The sequence below is a fragment of the Coregonus lavaretus genome (genome assembly GCF_964263955.1).
Source record: "Coregonus lavaretus genome assembly, contig: HAP1_SCAFFOLD_706, whole genome shotgun sequence".
NCBI classification, from domain to species: domain Eukaryota; kingdom Metazoa; phylum Chordata; class Actinopteri; order Salmoniformes; family Salmonidae; genus Coregonus; species Coregonus lavaretus.
This window is the reverse complement of record NW_028164738.1, coordinates 95,870-114,641: the sequence shown is the minus strand read 5'-3', so window position 1 is coordinate 114,641 and position 18,772 is coordinate 95,870. Positions and strand designations below refer to the sequence as shown.

The 18,772-nt window shown below is 42.6% G+C and overlaps 1 pseudogene across 1 annotated transcript; it reads right to left on the bottom strand.

The window, feature by feature from the left end:
* Positions 1-719: 719 nt before the first annotated feature.
* LOC311116689 (activin receptor type-2B-like) lies at positions 720-11,666 on the bottom strand (annotated as a pseudogene). Its single transcript, XR_014615493.1, has 9 exons — positions 11,662-11,666; positions 11,457-11,572; positions 11,209-11,360; positions 10,211-10,354; positions 6,924-7,067; positions 6,490-6,635; positions 5,700-5,814; positions 4,461-4,598; positions 720-880 (listed from the first exon to the last, which is right to left on the bottom strand). The product of XR_014615493.1 is annotated as an activin receptor type-2B-like (transcript).
* Between the last annotated feature and the right edge of the window lie 7,106 nt (positions 11,667-18,772).

Below are 18,772 nucleotides of genomic sequence, written 5' to 3'. Positions count from 1 at the left end.
TGGAGTGTGACTGTTTGAGGTTGTGGACAGGTGTCTTTTATACTGATAACAAGTTCAAACAGGTGCCATTAATACAGGTAACGAGTGGAGGACAGAGGAGCCTCTTACAGAATAAGTTACAGGTCTGTGAGAGCCAGAAATCTTGCTTGTTTGTAGGTGACTAAATACTTATTTTCACCATAATTTGCTAATAAATTCATTAAAAATCCTACAATGTGATTTTCTGGAGAAAAAAAATCTCAATTTGTCTGTCATAGTTGATGTGTACCTATGATGAAAATTACAGGCCTCTCTCATCTTTTTAAGTGGGAGAACTTGCACAATTGGTGGCTGACTAAATACTTTTTTTCCCCACTGTATTGTCTCAAGAAATGTTTCTATTTTTAATACCCTCAAATACCAAAGTAGGAAGATCCAATTTCCAATAGAGTAGACAAACCGGGATATTTTGCCTGGTGGCAGCAACTGTTTTAGCCGCATGAGAACATTCAGGTCATCCTTCAAATGAGGTGGTGTTTTTGGTCAAACAGTAAAATGACATTACGCTATTATAATTGATTCTGTTATGTAGAATATTAATTCATCGTTTTGTGTTCTTGCGAGACATTAATTCTGGTTTGATCGAACTTTACTAAAACAGGCACCATTGTGAAAATGGCGGCTTGACGCTCTGGTACACTATACCCCTGAGTGGATTCTCTTCCAGTGTAACTCCAGTGTTATTCCAGTGTTACTCCAGTGTTACTCACAGGGTGTTTGAGCCAGGTGTCCTTGAAGACCGGTCTCATCTTCTTGTGAACCACCACATCCTGAAGGTCCCCTAGAGACGTGTGCTGGCCAATCTCCTCCTCAAACGGCAGCATGTACTCCCCTACGGTACCTGAGACAACAACATAACATGTTATAAAGGGGTTGTAACGGTAGCATGTACAACAACATAACATGTTATAAAGGGGTTGTAACGGTAGCATGTACAACAACATAACATGTTATAAAGGGGTTGTAACGGTAGCATGTACAACAACATAACATGTTATAAAGGGGTTGTAACGGTAGCATGTACTCCCCTACGGTACCTGAGACAACAACATAACATGTTATAAAGGGGTTGTAACGGTAGCATGTACAACGACATAACATGTTATAAAGGGGTTGTAACGGTAGCATGTACTCCCCTACGGTACCTGAGACAACAACATAACATGTTATAAAGGGGTTGTAACAGTAGCATGTACAACAACATAACATGTTATAAAGGGGTTATAACGGAAGCATGTACTCCCCTATGATACCTGAGACCACAACAACATAACATGTTATAAAGGGGTTGTAACGGTAGCATGTACAACGACATAACATGTTATAAAGGGGTTGTAACGGTAGCATGTACTCCCCTACGGTACCTGAGACAACAACATAACATGTTATAAAGGGGTTGTAACAGTAGCATGTACAACAACATAACATGTTATAAAGGGGTTATAACGGAAGCATGTACTCCCCTATGATACCTGAGACCACAACGACATAACATGTTATAAAGGGGTTGTAACGGTAGCATGTACTCCCCTACGGTACCTGAGACAACAACATAACATGTTATAAAGGGGTTGTAACAGTAGCATGTACAACAACATAACATGTTATAAAGGGGTTATAACGGAAGCATGTACTCCCCTATGATACCTGAGACCACAACATAACATGTTATAAAGGGGTTATAACGGAAGCATGTACTCCCCTATGATACCTGAGACCACAACAACATAACATGTTTTACATGAAGGTACCCTTTGTTAAGGGGCTGTACTCCCCCACTACCGGAGACAGAGGAACACTTTATATTAAGTCAGCTTTTACAAGGAGTTTACTAAGGGTTTATAAGGAGTTTACTAAGGGTTTATAAGGAGTTTACTAAGGGTTTTTAAGGAGTTTACTAAGGGTTTACAAAGAGTTTACTAAGGGTTTATAAGGAGTTTACTAAGGGTTTATAAGGAGTTTACTCAGGAGTTTACTAAGGGTTTACTAAGGGTTTACAAGGAGTTTACTAAGGGTTTATAAGGAGTTTACTAAGGGTTAACAAGGAGTTTACTAAGGGTTTATAAGGAGTTTACTAAGGGTTTATAAGGAGTTTACTAAGGGTTTATAAGGAGTTTACTAAGGGTTTATAAGGAGTTTACTAAGGGTTTACAAGGAATTTACTAAGGGTTTACAAGGAATTTACTAAGGGTTTATAAGGAGTTTACTAAGGGTTTATAAGGAGTTTACTAAGGGTTTATAAGGAGTTTACTAAGGGTTTATAAGGAGTTTACTAAGGGTTTATAAGGAGTTTACTAAGGGTTTATAAGGAGTTTACTAAGGGTTTATAAGGAGTTTACTAAGGGTTTATAAGGAGTTTAGTAAGGGTTTATAAGGAGTTTAGTAAGGGTTTATAAGGAGTTTATCAAGGGTTTACTAAGGGTTTATAAGGAGTTTACTAAGGGTTTACAATGAGTTTACTAAGGGTTTACAAGTAGTTTACTAAGGGTTTACTAAGGGATTAAAATGAGTTTACTAAGGGTTTATAAGGAGTTTACTAAGGGTTTACTAAGGGTTTATAAGGAGTTTATTAAGGGTTTACTAAGGGTTTATAAGGAGTTTACTAAGGGTTTACAATGAGTTTACTAAGGGTTTACAAGTAGTTTACTAAGGGTTTACTAAGGGATTAAAATTAGTTTACTAAGGGTTTATAAGGAGTTTACTAAGGGTTTACGAAGGGTTTATAAGGAGTTTATTAAGGGTTTACTAAGGGTTTATAAGGAGTTTACTAGGGGTTTACTAAGGGTTTACAAAGGAGTTTACAAAGGAGTTTACTAAGGGTTTATAAGGAGTTTACTAAGGATTTATAAGGAGTTTACTAAGGGTTTACAAGGAGTTTACTACGGGTTTACTAAGGGTTTACAAAGGAGTTTACGAAGGGTTTATAAGGAGTTTACTAAGGATTTATAAGGAGTTTACTAAGGGTTTACAAGGAGTTTACTACGGGTTTACAAGGAGTTTACTAAGGGTTTATAAGGAGTTTACTAAAGGTTTACAAGGAGTTTACTAAGGGTTTATAGGGAGTTTATTCAGGGTTTATAAGGAGTTTACTAAGGGTTTATAAGGAGTTTACTAAGGGTTTATAAGGAGTTTACTAAGGGTTTACTAAGGAGTTTACTAAGGGTTTATAAGGAGTTTACTAAGGGTTCATAAGGAGTTTACTAAGGGTTTACAAGGAGTTTACTAAGGGTTTATAAGGAGTTTACTAAGTGTTTACTAAGGGTTTACAAGGCGTTTACTAAGGGTTAACAAGGAGTTTACTAAGGGTTTATAAGGAGTTTACTAAGGGTTTATAAGGAGTTTACTAAGGGTTTATAAGGAGTTTACTAAGGGTTTATAAGGAGTTTACTAAGGGTTTATAAGGGTTTACAACGGGTTTATAAGGAGTTTACTAAGGGTTTATAAGGAGTTTACTAAGGGTTTATAAGGAGTTTACTAAGGGTTTACAAGGAGTTTACTACGGGTTTATAAGGAGTTTACTAAGGGTTTACAAGGAGTTTACTAAGGGTTTATAAGGAGTTTACTAAGTGTTTACTAAGGGTTTACAAGGAGTTTACTAAGGGTTTACAAGGAGTTTACTAAGGGTTTATAAGGAGTTTACTAAGGGTTTATAAGGAGTTTACTAAGGGTTTATAAGGAGTTTACTAAGGGTTTATAAGGGTTTACAACGGGTTTATAAGGAGTTTACTAAGGGTTTATAAGGAGTTTACTAAGGGTTTACAAGGAGTTTACTAAGGGTTTATAAGGAGTTTACTAAGTGTTTACTAAGGGTTTACAAGGAGTTTACTAAGGTTTTACAAGGAGTTTACTAAAGGTTTACAAGGAGTTTACTAAGGGTTTATAAGGAGTTTACTAAGGGTTTATAAGGAGTTTACTAAGGGTTTACAAGGAGTTTACTAAGGGTTTACAAGGAGTTTACTAAGGGTTTATAAGGAGTTTACTAAGGAGTTTACTAAGGGGTTTATAAGGAGTTTACTAAGGGTTTATAAGGAGTTTACTAAGGAGTTTACTAAGGGTTTACAAGGAGTTTACTAAGGGTTTATAGGAGTTTACTAAGGGTTTACTAAGGGTTTATAAGGAGTTTTACTAAAGGTTTACTAAGGGTTTACTAAGGAGTTTACTAAGGGTTGATAAGGAGTTTACTAAAGGTTTACTAAGGGTTTATAAGGCGTTTACTAAAGGTTACTAAGGGTTGATAAGGAGTTTACTAAAGGTTTACTAAGGGTTTATAAGGCGTTTACTAAAGGTTTACTAAGGGTTGATAAGGAGTTTACTAAAGTTTTACTAAGGGTTTATAAGGTGTTTACTAAAGGTTTACTAAGGGTTTATAAGGCGTTTACTAAGGGTTTACATGCACGCACACACACAGCAGTAATTGTCACCGTTTGTGGCAGTGCATCGTGACACCAGTTCCCACAGAACCAACCCCATGGCGTACATATCGATCCTCAGGAAGGAGTCTCTCTGGAAGGTTATAGCCCCCTCTAGAACCTCAGGGCCATGTATCGCCACGTACCCACCTGGAGGAGGGAGAGAGAGAGAGAAAGGAGGAGAGAAAGGGGGAGAGAAAGAGAGGGGGGAGAGAGAGAGAGAAAGGGGTAGAGAGAGAGGGTGGAGAGAGAGAGAGAGGGGGGGAGAGAGAGAGAGAAAGGGGGAGAGAGAGAGAGTGCGAGAGAGGGGGGAGAGATAGAGAAAGGGGGAGAGAGAGACAGAGGGGGGGAGAGAGAGAGAGAAAGGGGGGAGAGAGAGAGAGCGCGAGAGAGGGGGGAGAGATAGAGAAAGGGGGAGAGAGAGACAGAGGGGGGGAGAGAGAGAGAGAAAGGGGAGAGAAAGGGGAAACAGAGAGAGAGGGGGGGAGAGAGAGAGAAAGGGGGAGAGAGAGAGCGCGAGAGAGGGGGGAGAGATAGAGAAAGGGGGAGAGAGACAGAAAGGGATAGAGAGAGAAGGGGGAGAGTGGGGAGAGGAGAGAGAAAGGGGGAGAGTGAGAACGGGGGAGAGAGAGAGAGAGAGAGAAAGGGGTAGAGAGAGAGGGTGGAGAGAGAGTGAAAGGGGGAGAGAGAGAGAGAGAGAGAGGGGGAGAGAGAGAGAAAGGAGGAGAGCGAGAGAGGGGGGAGAGAGAGAGAAAGACAGAGAAAGGGGGAGCGAGAGACAAAGGGGGAGAAAGGGGGAGAGCGAGAGAGGGCGGAGAGAGAGAAAGACAGAAAGGGGGAGCGAGAGACAAGGGGGGAGAGAAAGAGAAAGGGGGAGAGAGAGAAATGGGGAGAGCGAGAGGAGCGAGAGAGAAAGGGGGAGAGTGAGATAAATGGGGAGAGTGAGAGAGAGGGGGGAGAGCGAGAGAGGGAGAGAGAGAGAGGGGGAGAGAGAGAGAGGGGGAGAAAGAGAGAGGGGGAGAGAGAGAGAGAGGGGGAGAGAGAGAGAGAGAGAGAGAGAGAGAGAGAGAGAGAGAGAGAGAGACAGACAGAGAGAGAGAGAGAGAGAGAGAGAGAGAGAGAGAGAGAGAGAGAGAGAGAGAGAGAGAGAGAGAGAGAGAGAGAGAGAGGGAGAGAGGGGGGAGAGAAAGAAAAAAGTCAAGTAAGAGTTAAACCTGTGTGGGGTGTGTGTGTGTGTGTGTGTGTGTCTACCTGTCCGTGGGTGTCTCCTGGAGGTTTCCCCGGTTCAAACCTGACCGCCAGACCAAAGTCGCCAATGATTGCTGTCAAATCATCCCTCAGCATCACATTCTTACTCTTAAAGTTCCTGGGAAATACAGTTCATAACAAAGTGAGTTGACTTTAACATATCTACCTTCATATAACATGCTTATTAAATCTGGAAATGGCCTCATGTGTTGAAGTTCAGCTAGCTATCTCCTGGAGCCTATCAACCACTAATGAACAACAGTGGCTTATCCTCCATTACATTCAGTTTTACCAATTGAAGAGATGAACAAGACCACAAGAGGACAGAACCAATGTAGAGAGACACAGAGGTAGAGAGATGGATATTTCCCCTTTAGAATGGACTCTGCCATTGAGGCCTTCCACCATTTTAATGTAGTCCACTGGGTGTGGATTCCTATGGGTTGGGAGCGATCAGGCAATGATCAGAGAGCATTGTCTTCTTTTTCAAACTGGGTTGCCCATGGTATGTAAATGTCTTTAAGCTATATCACCGCCATCTAGTGGCCACAATAAATAAATGACACACAAGATTTGGTTTAGTACTCCAGCACTTCAGGTGGCGGTAAATCACCAATATAAGCGTCACAATTTTTCAAACTCAAAAGAAGAAGAAAATGGACTACTTTAAAATGGAGATAGCCTCAATCCTCTATCTATCTCTATGAGAAACAACACAGACAACATTAACCTGTAGTCCTAACATGTTCTGATGTTTATCTAACCAGGTTAGTTACTGAACACCCGATGTTACCTGTGTGCGATGGTGGGTTTGGAACCTTCTGACTTGATGGGTGTGTCTTCGTGGAGGTAAGCCAGACCACGGGACATGGTCTCAGCAATATGACACATTTCAGACCAGGTCACTGTACTGCCCTTCAGGTGGTCAGTCAACGAACCCTGTAGACACACACACAGAATCACACGCACAGAAACACACACACACACAGAATCACACACACAGAAACACGCGCACAGAAACACGCGCACACACACACACACACACACGTACAAACACACACAAATGGTTAAACTGAGCTTGGAAAATGAGGTTTTCACTATGGCTTACATGACAAACTGGAATAGACCACAATATGAACACAACGTGCCCTTCTATAATTTGATAGATTAATTGATTGAAAAATAGATTGATTATTGATCGATTGATTGATTGGCTGTATTTCTCACCCGTTCGTGGAACTCCATGATGAGCCAGAACTCAGTCTCGAGGTTGCTGCCATGTTTCTCTGCAGCGATGTAACGGAGCAGGTTCTCGTGTCTCATACCAGGAGTCAGGAAGATATCTTTCTCTTTCTGCCACGACTGCTTGTCCTGCACACATATGACAGTTCAGATATATAGGTCGGGGTAATTTTTTACAATAATCTGAATTCACTGAACCAGAATGGATCATAAAAAGGTAATAGTGATTGGAAAACATTGATACAGTTACATATCGCAATATTATTTTGGCCAATAGTATAATATAATAGATACTTTGACTCCAAGTATCGATTTGTAAAAAAAAATACATTTTTTTTTTGCTAGGCAGTGTTAGCTAGCGCTAGTCAGCTGTGCCTGCGCCAGAATTCCATTATTTTTCTTCCTATAGCTAGTTTCTCTATCTTTTATTTCCATGACTGATCAAAACTCATGTTCCCACACTCTCTCTCGTCTCTGCAGCAGACATATTGTGAGCAATATGTTAGGAACATCAAATAACAATACGATCACAGTGTCGAATCGCAATACAGCACCTACAGTTCCCCTGCTGATTTTGTACGTTTGCCCACTGACAAAGACATGATCAGTCTATAATTTTAATGGTAGGTTTATTTGAACAGTGAGAGACAGAATAACAACAAAAAAATCCAGAAAAACGCATGTCAAAAATTTTTATAAATTGATTTGCATTTTAATGAGGGAAATAAGTATTTGACCCCTTTGCAAAACATGACTTAGTACTTGGTGGCAAAACCCTTGTTGGCAATCACAGAGGTCAGACGTTTCTTGTAGTTGGCCACCAGGTTTGCACACATCTCAGGAGGGATTTGGTCCCACTCCTCTTTGCAGATCTTCTCCAAGTCATTAAGGTTTCGAGGCTGACGTTTGGCAACTCGAACTTCAGCTCACTCCACACATTTTCTATGGGATTAAGGTCTGGAGACTGGCTAGGCCACTCCAGGACCTTAATGTGCTTCTTCTTGAGCCACTCCTTTGTTGCCTTGGTCGTGTGTTTTGGGTCATTGTCATGCTGGAATACCCATCCACGACCCATTTTCAATGCCCTGGCTGAGGGAAGGAGGTTCTCACCCAAGATTTGACGGTACATGGCCCCGTCCATCGTCCCTTTGATGCGGTGAAGTTGTCCTGTCCCCTTAGCAGAAAAACACCCCCAAAGCATAATGTTTCCATCTCCATGTTTGACGGTGGGGATGGTGTTCTTGGGATCATAGGCAGCATTCCTCCTCCACCAAACACGGCGAGTTGTGTTGATGCCAAAGAGCTCCATTTTGGTCTCTTCTGACCACAACACTTTCACCCAGTTCTCCTCTGAATCATTCAGATGTTCATTGGCAAACTTCAGACGGGCCTGTATATGTGCTTTCTTGAGCAGGGGGACCTTGCGGGCGCTGTAGGATTTCAGTCCTTCACAGCGTAGTGTGTTTCCAATTGTTTTCTTGGTGACTATGGTCCCAGCTGCCTTGAGATCATTGACAAGATCCTCCCGTGTAGTTCTGGGCTGATTCCTCACCGTTCTCATGATCATTGCAACTCCACGAGGTGAGATCTTGCATGGAGCCCCAGGCCGAGGGAGATTGACAGTTCTTGTGTTTCTTCCATTAGCGAATAATCGCACCAACTGTTGTCACCTTCTCACCAAGCTGCTTGGCGATGGTCTTGTAGCCCATTCTAGCCTTGTGTAGGTCTACAATCTTGTCCCTGACATCCTTGGAGAGCTCTTTGGTCTTGGCCATGGTGGAGAGTTTGGAATCTGATTGATTGATTGCTTCTGTGGACAGGTGTCTTTTATACAGGTAACAAGCTGAGATTAGGAGCACTCCCTTTAAGAGTGTGCTCCTAATCTCAGCTCGTTACCTGTATAAAAGACACCTGGGAGCCAGAAATCTTTCTGATTAAGAGGGGGTCAAATACATATTTCCCTCATTAAAATGCAAATCAATTCATAACATTTTTGACATGCGATTTTCTGGATTTTTTTGTTGTTATTCTGTCTCTCACTATTCAAATAAACCTACCATTAAAATTATAGACTGATCATTTCTTTGTCAGTGGGCAAATGTACAAAATCAGCAGGGGATCAAATACTTTTTTCCCTCACTGTAAGTATCGTGATAATATCGTATCGTGAGGTCCTTGGCAATTCCCAGCCCTACAAGGTACATCAGGTAGCCTAGCGGTTAAGAGCGTTGGGCCAGTAACGGAAAGGTTGCTGGTTCGAATCCCGACCCGGCAAGGTGGAAAAATCTGCCGTTCTGCCCTTGAGCAAGGCAGTTAACCCCGAACAACAACTGTTCCCTGGGCACCGATGATGTGGACGTCTGATTCAGAGGGGTTTGGGTTAAATGTGGAAGACATATTTTGGTTGAATGCATTCAGTTGAACAACTGACTAGGTGTCCCCCTTCCCTAATATTTTACATTTTAGTCATTTAGCAGACGCTCTTATCCAGAGCGACTTACAGGAGCAATTAGGGTTAAGTGCCTTGCTCAAGGGCACATTTACGTCATTTAGCAGACGCTCTAGACCAGAGCGACTCACAAATTGATGCATTCACCCTATAGCCAGTGGGATAACCACTTTACAATTTTTTTTATTTTTTATTTGTTTGGGGGGGGGGGGGGGGTAGAAGGATTACTTTATCCTATCCCAGGTATTCCTTAAAGAGGTGGGGTTTCAAATGTCTCCGGAAGGTGGTGAGCGACTCCGCTGTGTGTGTGTGGGGGGGGGGGGGGGGGGTAGAAGGATTACTTTATCCTATCCCAGGTATTCCTTAAAGAGGTGGGGTTTCAAATGTCTCCGGAAGGTGGTGAGCGACTCCGCTGTGTGTGAGGGGGGGTGGGGGGGGGGGGGGGGTAGAAGGATTACTTTATCCTATCCCAGGTATTCCTTAAAGAGGTGGGGTTTCAAATGTCTCCGGAAGGTGGTGAGCGACTCCGCTGTGTGTGTGGGGGGGGGGGGTAGAAGGATTGCTTTATCCTATCCCAGGTATTCCTTAAAGAGGTGGGGTTTCAAATGTCTCCGGAAGGTGACATTGTTCATAGGAGTGATGGTACATCCTCAACTGTGCTTGAAACGTGGTCTGATTTTTATGTTTTGTAGGTCTACACAGAAAACAGGCAATAATATATACAAAATCTCTGTAACTAGCAACTGTACTTCTGCAGATGGAACATGGTTTCCTCCACAGCAATACAGTATCGTCAAATCTCATAAACCCCAGACTCTCTTACCTGAACAGGGAAGATCTTCACAGCCACATATTCACTCATCAGTTGGGCCTTCCACACACAGCCGAAGCGCCCCCTAGCCTTCACCTCCAGTAACTGCAGAGGCTTCAGCCCCACCATGGGAGAGGGAGGGGTTTGCCCGGGGTCCTGACACACAGACAGAGAGAGGGAGAAAGCACTACAACCTGATGAACAATTCCATATCACATTCCATTAATTCCATATCACATTCCATTAATTCCATATCACATTCCATTAATTCCATATCACATTCCATCAATTCCATATCACATTCCATCAATTCCATATCACATTCCATCAATTCCATATCACATTCCATCAATTCCATATCACATTCCATCAATTCCATATCACATTCCATCAATTCCATATCACATTCCATCAATTCTCTGATACTTTCCTTGACCTTCTTTATGTGTAGGTGTTTGGCTGTGATCCTTTGCCAATAATTGTTCTTTTAACAAAATCAGATCTTTTGCCAATAATTATGGAAGAGATCAGAATTGGGCTGCCTGTGTAAACACAACCTTTTTTCATGAAACTGTCTTGTTTGTGCTGATATAGAATCATAATGAATAAAGAATTCCCTTTCAGATGATATGGTCCCTGGGGGACGTGATCCTAGAGCAGATGATATGGTCCCTGGGGGACGTGATCCTAGAGCAGATGATATGGTCCCTGGGGGACGTGATCCTAGAGCAGATGATATGGTCCCTGGGGGACATGATCCTAGAGCAGATGATATGGTCCCTGGGGAACCTGATCCTAGAGCAGATGATATGGTCCCTGGGGGACGTGATCCTAGAGCAGATGATATGGTCCCTGGGGAACCTGATCCTAGAGCAGATGATATGGTCCCTGGGGGACGTGATCCTAGAGCAGATGATATGGTCCCTGGGGGACGTGATCCTAGAGCAGATGATATGGTCCCTGGGGGACGTGATCCTAGATCAGCACTAGTTGAAGTGGAGTGGTCTCACCTCACTGATGTCAACATGTCCGTAGGGTGATTTTCGGTGTCGGTACATCCACAGAGCCAGTAGCAGGGTCAGCGACAGAACACACAGAGCTAGCAGACTGTACACCAGGATATTCAACAGAGACGGCACTCTGGGAGGGGGACGGATTTTCACTTGGGAGGAGAAGAGATCACAGGTCAATCAACCAGTAAGTCAGTCAGTCAGTTTTTTTTTTTTAAGAATGGGGTTCAAAGGTCATGTCCACTCACCCCTGTTGCCGGCGGCGATGAGGTCAGGAAGGTGTGTGAACCCCTCGTTGCAGTAGTTCCCCTCACAGCAGCAGAAGAACACCTGGGGATTCACTTCCCTGGACACACACTCCTGCCTGACGAGAGAGACACATTCTATTACTTCAAATGTTACTCTCATACGTCTGTAATACTGCTAGAATGATTTGAGTAAGGCCATTGTAACCTCATGGTGTTACATACAGTTTACATACACCTTAGCCAAATACATTTAAACTCAGTTTTTCACAATTCCTGACATTTAATCCTAGTAAAAATTCCCTGTCTTAGGTCAGTTAGGATCACCACTTTATTTTAAGAATGTGAAATGTCAGAATAATAGTAGAGATAATTATTTATTTCAGCTTTTATTTATTTCATCACATTCCCAGTGGGTCAGAAGTTTACATACACTCGATTAGTATTTGGTAGCATTGCCTTTAAATTGTTTAACTTGGGTCAAACGTTTCGGGTAGCTTTCCACAAGCTTCCCACAATAAGTTGGGTGCATTTTGGCCCATTCCTCCTGACAGAGCTGGTGTAACTGAGTCAGGTTTGTAGGCCTCCTTGCTCGCACACACTTGTTCAGTTCTGCCCTCAAATTGTCTATGGGATTGAGGTCAGGGCTTTGTGATGGCCACTCCCAATACCTTGACTTTGTTGTCCTTAAGCCATTTTGCCACAACTTTGAAAGTATGCTTGGGGTCATTGTCCATTTGGAAGACCCATTTGCGACCAAGCTTTAACTTCCTGACTGATGTCTTGAGATGTTGCTTCAATATATCCACAAAAGTATGATCTTTGTCCCCATGTGCAGTTGCAAACCGTAGTCTGGCTTTTTAATGGCGGTTTTGGAGCAGTAGCTTCTTCCTTGCTGAGCGGCCTTTCAGGTTATGTCGATATAGGACTCGTTTTACTGTGGATATAGATACTTTTGTACCCGTTTCCTCCAGCATCTTCACAAGGTCCTTTGCTGTTGTTCTGGGATTGATTTGCACTTTTCGCACCAAAGTATATTCATCTCTAGGAGACAGAACGCGTCTCCTTCCTGAGCGGTATCACGGTTGCGTGGTCCCATGGTGTTTATACTTGCGTACTATTGTTTGTACAGATGAACGTGGTACCTTCAGGCGTTTGGAAATTGCTCCCAAGGATGAACCAGACTTGTGGAGGTCTACCATTTTTTTTCTGAGGTCTTGGCTGATTTCTTTTGATTTTCCTATGATGTCAAGCAAAGAGGCACTGAGTTTGAAGGTAGGCCTTGAAATACATCCACAGGTACACCTCCAATTGACTCAAATTATGTCAATCAGCCTATCAAAAGCTTCTAAAGCCATGACATAATTTTCTGGAATTTTCCAAGCTGTTGAAAGGCACAGTCAACTTAGTGTATGTAAAGTTCTGACCCACTGGATTTGTGATACAGTGAATTATAAGTGAAATAATCTGTCTGTAAACAATTGTTGGAAAAATTACTTATGTCATGCACAAAGTAGATGTCCTAACCGACTTGCCAAAACTATAGTTTGTTAACAAGAAATGTGTGGAGTGGTTGAAAAACAAGTTTTAATGACTCCAACCTAAGTGTATGTAAACTTCCGACTTCACCAGCTCTGTCAGGAGGAATGGGCCAAAATTCACCCAACTTATTGTGGGAAGCTTGTGGAAGGCTACCCGAAATGTTTGACCCAAGTTAAACAAGTTAAAAGGCAACGCTACCAAATACTAATTGAGTGTATGTAAACTTCCGACTTCAACTGTAGTTGATCTGTGATTGATTTGTATTTCCAATGCGCATAGTATTTTTTGTTATTACACAAGTGGAATAAGGACCAGTGCCGCCTATCCCCGTGAGTAGGGCTGTCACAATTACCATATAACCGTGTAACTGACGGCTTTAGATGAAGACCGGCATGAAAATAAAATAACCGTCATAACCGTATAATTTTGTATAATATTTTAAAGACGGGGACGACCAGGCATTCGTGCAGTTGAGTCACATAGAAATAGAATGAATGAATAGAACGGGCTTGGAACCTCTAATCCTGGCAATTTGAGTGGTAAACTCAGGGGTACACTCGCAATGGCTTCCTGGTATTGTGATGCAATCATTTCCATGGTAATGTAGAATGTTCATTCAAATGGGATGCCAACTTCTGTGGCTCATGCAATGGAACGTATTGTTTGTGACGTCAGTTGAGTTGAAATCAACAAATCACAGCACATATTGATGGGTTCACTTCCTGCTTTGCTCCTACAGTGGGGAAAAAAAGTATTTAGTCAGCCACCAATTGTGCAAGTTCTCCCACTTAAAAAGATGAGAGAGGCCTGTAATTTTCATCATAGGTACACGTCAACTATGACAGACAAATTGAGATTTTTTTCTCTCCAGAAAATCACATTGTAGGATTTTTAATGAATTTATTTGCAAATTATGGTGGAAAATAAGTATTTGGTCACCTACAAACAAGCATGATTTCTGTCTCTCACAGACCTGTAACTTCTTCTTTAAGAGGCTCCTCTGTCCTCCACTCGTTACCTGTATTAATGGCACCTGTTTGAACTTGTTATCAGTATAAAAGATACCTGTCCACAACCTCAAACAGTCACACTCCAAACTCCACTATGGCCAAGACCAAAGAGCTGTCAAAGGACACCAGAAACAAAATTGTAGACCTGCACCAGGCTGGGAAGACTGAATATGCAATAGGTAAGCAGCTTGGTTTGAAGAAATCAACTGTGGGAGCAATTATTAGGAAATGGAAGACATACAAGACCACTGATAATCTCCCTCGATCTGGGGCTCCACGCAAGATCTCACCCGTGGGGTCAAAATGATCACAAGAACGGTGAGCAAAAATCCCAGACCCACACGGGGGGACCTAGTAAATTACCTGCAGAGAGCTGGGACCAAAGTAACAAAGCCTACCATCAGTAACACACTACGCCGCCAGGGACTCAAATCCTGCAGTGCCAGATGTGTCCCCCTGCTTAAGCCAGTACATGTCCAGGCCCGTCTAAAGTTTGCTAGAGTGCATTTGGATGATCCAGAAGAGGATTGGGAGAATGTCATATGGTCAGATGAAACCAAAATATAACTTTTTGGTAAAAACTCAACTCGTCGTGTTTGGAGGACAAAGAATGCTGAGTTGCATCCAAAGAACACCATACCTACTGTGAAGCATGGGGGTGGAAACATCATGCTTTGGGGCAGTTTTCCTGCAAAGGGACCAGGACGACTGATCCGTGTAAAGGAAAGAATGAATGGGGCCATGTATCGTGAGATTTTGAGTGAAAACCTCCTTCCATCAGCAAGGGCATTGAAGATGAAACGTGGCTGGGTCTTTCAGCATGACAATGATCCCAAACACACCGCCCGGGCAACGAAGGAGTGGCTTCGTAAGAAGCATTTCAAGGTCCTGGAGTGGCCTAGCCAGTCTCCAGATCTCAACCCCATAGAAAATCTTTGGAGGGAGTTGAAAGTCTGTGTTGCCCAGCGACAGCCCCAAAACATCACTGCTCTAGAGGAGATCTGCATGGAGGAATGGGCCAAAATACCAGCAACAGTGTGTGAAAACCTTGTGAAGACTTACAGAAAACGTTTGACCTGTGTCATTGCCAACAAAGGGTATATAACAAAGTTTTGAGAAACTTTTGTTATTGACCAAATACTTATTTTCCTCCATAATTTGCAAATAAATTCATTAAAAATCCTACAATGTGATTTTCTGGATTTTTTTCTTCTCATTTTGTCTGTCATAGTTGACGTGTACCTTCTGTCATAGTTGACATGTACCTATGATGAAAATTACAGGCCTCTCTCATCTTTTTAAGTGGGAGAACTTGCACAATTGGTGGCTGACTAAATACTTTTTTTCCCCACTGTATGGGTACACTTGTAATGGCTGCCAGTCCACCCATTATGCCATCGTTGACTTGAATGTGGACGCCCGTTCTATTCATTCCATTTCTATAACGCATGCGGTCAGGAGCTGAGGAGAGTCGAAAAAATGTTTGTTTATCAAGGAGAGTGGAATATATACAGTGGGGAGAACAAGTATTTGATACACTGCCGATTTTGCAGGTTTTCCTACTTACAAAGCATGTAGAGGTCTGTCATTTTTAACATAGGTACACTTCAACTGTGAGAGACGGAATCTAAAACAAAAATCCAGAAAATCACATTGTATGATTTTTAAGTAATTCATTTGCATTTTATTGCATGACATAAGTATTTGATCACCTACCAACCAGTAAGAATTCCGGCTCTCACAGACCTGTTAGTTTTTCTTTAAGAAGCACTCCTGTTCTTCACTCATTACCTGTATTAACTGCACCTGTTTGAACTCGTTACCTGTATAAAAGACACCTGTCCACACACTCAATCAAACAGAATCCAACCTCTCCACAATGGCCAAGACCAGAGAGCTGTGTAAGGACATCAGGGATAAAATTGTTGACCTGCACAAGGCTGGGATGGGCTACAGGACAATAGGCAAGCAGCTTGGTGAGAAGGCAACAACTGTTGGTGCAATTATTAGAAAATGGAAGAAGTTCAAGATGACGGTCAATCACCCTTGGTCTGGGGCTCCATGCAAGATCTCACCTCGTGGGTCATCAATGATCATGAGGAAGGTGAGGGATCAGCCCAGAACTACACGGCAGGACCTGGTCAATGAGCTGAAGAGAGCTGGGACCACAGTCTCAAAGAAAACCATTAGTAACACACTACGCCGTCATGGATTAAAATCCTGCAGCGCATGCAAGGTCCCCCTGCTCAAGCCAGCGCATGTCCAGGCCCGTCTGAAGTTTGCCAATGATTATCTGGATGATCCAGAGGAGGAATGGGAGAAGGTCATGTGGTCTGATGAGACAAAAATAGAGCTTTTTGGTCTAAACTCCACTCGCCTTGTTTGGAGGAAGAAGAAGGATGAGTACATCCCCAAGAACACCATCCCAACCGTGAAGCATGGAGGTGGAAACATCATTCTTTGGAGATGCTTTTCTGCAAAGGGGACAGGACGACTGCACCGTATTGAGGGGAGGATGGATGGGGCCATGTATCGTGAGATCTTGGCCAATAACCTCCTTCCCTCAGTAAGAGCATTGAAGATGGGTTGTGGCTGGGTCTTCCAGCATGACAACGACCCGAAACACACAGCCAGGGCAACTTTGTGGTCCTCTGTAGCTCAGCTGGTAGAGCACGGCGCTTGTAACGCCAAGGTAGTGGGTTCGATCCCCGGGACCACCCATACACAAAAAATTTATGCACGCATGACTGTAAGTCGCTTTGGATAAAAGCGTCTGCTAAATGGCATATTATTATTAAGGAGTGGCTCCGTAAGAAGCATCTCAAGGTCCTGGAGTGGCCTAGCCAGTCTCCAGACCTGAACCCAATAGAAAATCTTTGGAGGGAGCTGAAAGTCCGTATTGCCCAGCGACAGCCCCGAAACCTGAAGGATCTGGAGAAGGTCTGTATGGAGGAGTGGGCCAAAATCCCTGCTACAGTGTGTGCAAACCTGGTCAAGACCTACAGGAAACGTATGATCTCTGTAATTGCAAACAAAGGTTTCTGTACCAAATATTAAGTTCTGCTTTTCTGATGTATCAAATACTTATGTCATGCAATAAAATGCAAATGAATTACTTAAAAATCATACAATGTGATTTTCTGGATTTTTGTTTTAGATTCCGTCTCTCACAGTTGAAGTGTACCTATGATAAATATTACAGACCTCTACATGCTTTGTAAGTAGGAAAACCTGCAAAATCGGCAGTGTATCAAATACTTGTTCTCCCCACTGTATATATACAGTACCAGTCAAAAGTTTGGACAGACCTAATCATTCAAGGGTTTTTCTTTATTTCTACTATTTTCTACATTGTAGAATAATAGTGAAGACATCAAAACTATGAAATAACACATATGGAATCATGTAGTAAACAAAAAAAAAGTGTTAAACAAATCAAAATATTATTTTATATTTGAGATTCTTCAAATAGCCACCCTTTGCCTTGATGACAGCTTTGCACACTCTTGGCATTCACTCAACCAGCTTCACCTGGAATGCTTTTCCAACAGTCTTGAAGGAGTTCCCACATATGCTGAGCACCTTGTTGGCTGCTTTTCCTTCACTCTGCGTTCCGACTCATCCCAAACCATCTCAATTGGGTTGAGGTCAGGGGATTGTGGAGGCCAGGTCATCTGATGCAGCACTCCAACACTCTCCATCTTGGTAAAATAGCCCTTACACAGCCTGGAGGTGTGTTGGGTCATTGTCCTGTTGAAAAACAAATGATAGTCCCACTAAGCCCAAACCAGATGGGATGGCGTATCGCTGTAGAATGCTGTGGTAGCCATGCTGGTTAAGTGTGCCTTGAATTCTCAATAAATCACAGACAGTGAAACCAGCAAAGCACCCCTGCATCATAACACCTCCTCCTCCATGCTTTACGGTGGTAAATACACATGCGGAGATCATCCGTTCACCCACACCGCGTCTCAAAAACACACGGCGGTTGGAACCAAAAATCTCCAATTTGGACTCCAGACCAAAGGACAAATTTCCACTGGTCTAATGTCCATTGCTCGTGTTTCTTGGCCCAAGCAGGTCTCTTCTTCTTATTGATGTCCTTTAGTAGTGGTTGCTTTGCAGCAATTCGACCATGAAGGCCTGATTCACACAGTCCCCTGTGAATAGTTGATGTTGAGATGTGTCTGTTACTTGAACCCTGTGAATAATTTATTTGGGCTGCAATTTCTGAGGCTGGTAACTCTAATGGACGTATCCTCTGCAGCAGAGGTAACTCTGGGTCTTCCATTCCTGTGGTGGTCCTCATGAGAGCCAGTTTCATCAAAGCGCTTGATTGTTTTTGCGATTGCACTTGAATAAACTTTAAAAGTTCTTGAAATGTTCAGCATCGACTGACCTTCATGTCTTAAAGTAATGATGGACTGTCGTTTCTCTTTGCTTATTTGAGCTGTTCTTGCCATAATATGGACTTGGTCTTTTACCAAATAGGGCTATCTTCTGTATACCCCCCCTACATTGTCACAACACAACTGATTACTTACCAACTGTTATGACAGGTACTAGACACTACTTACCAACTGTTATGACAGGTACTAGACACTACTTACCAACTGTTATGACAGGTTCTAGATACTACTTACCAACTGTTATGACAGGTACTAGACACTACTTACCAACTGTTATGACAGGTACTAGACACTACTTACCAACTGTTATGACAGCTACCCGACACGTAGAACCTTTTACTGGGTGTTGTGAGAGGAC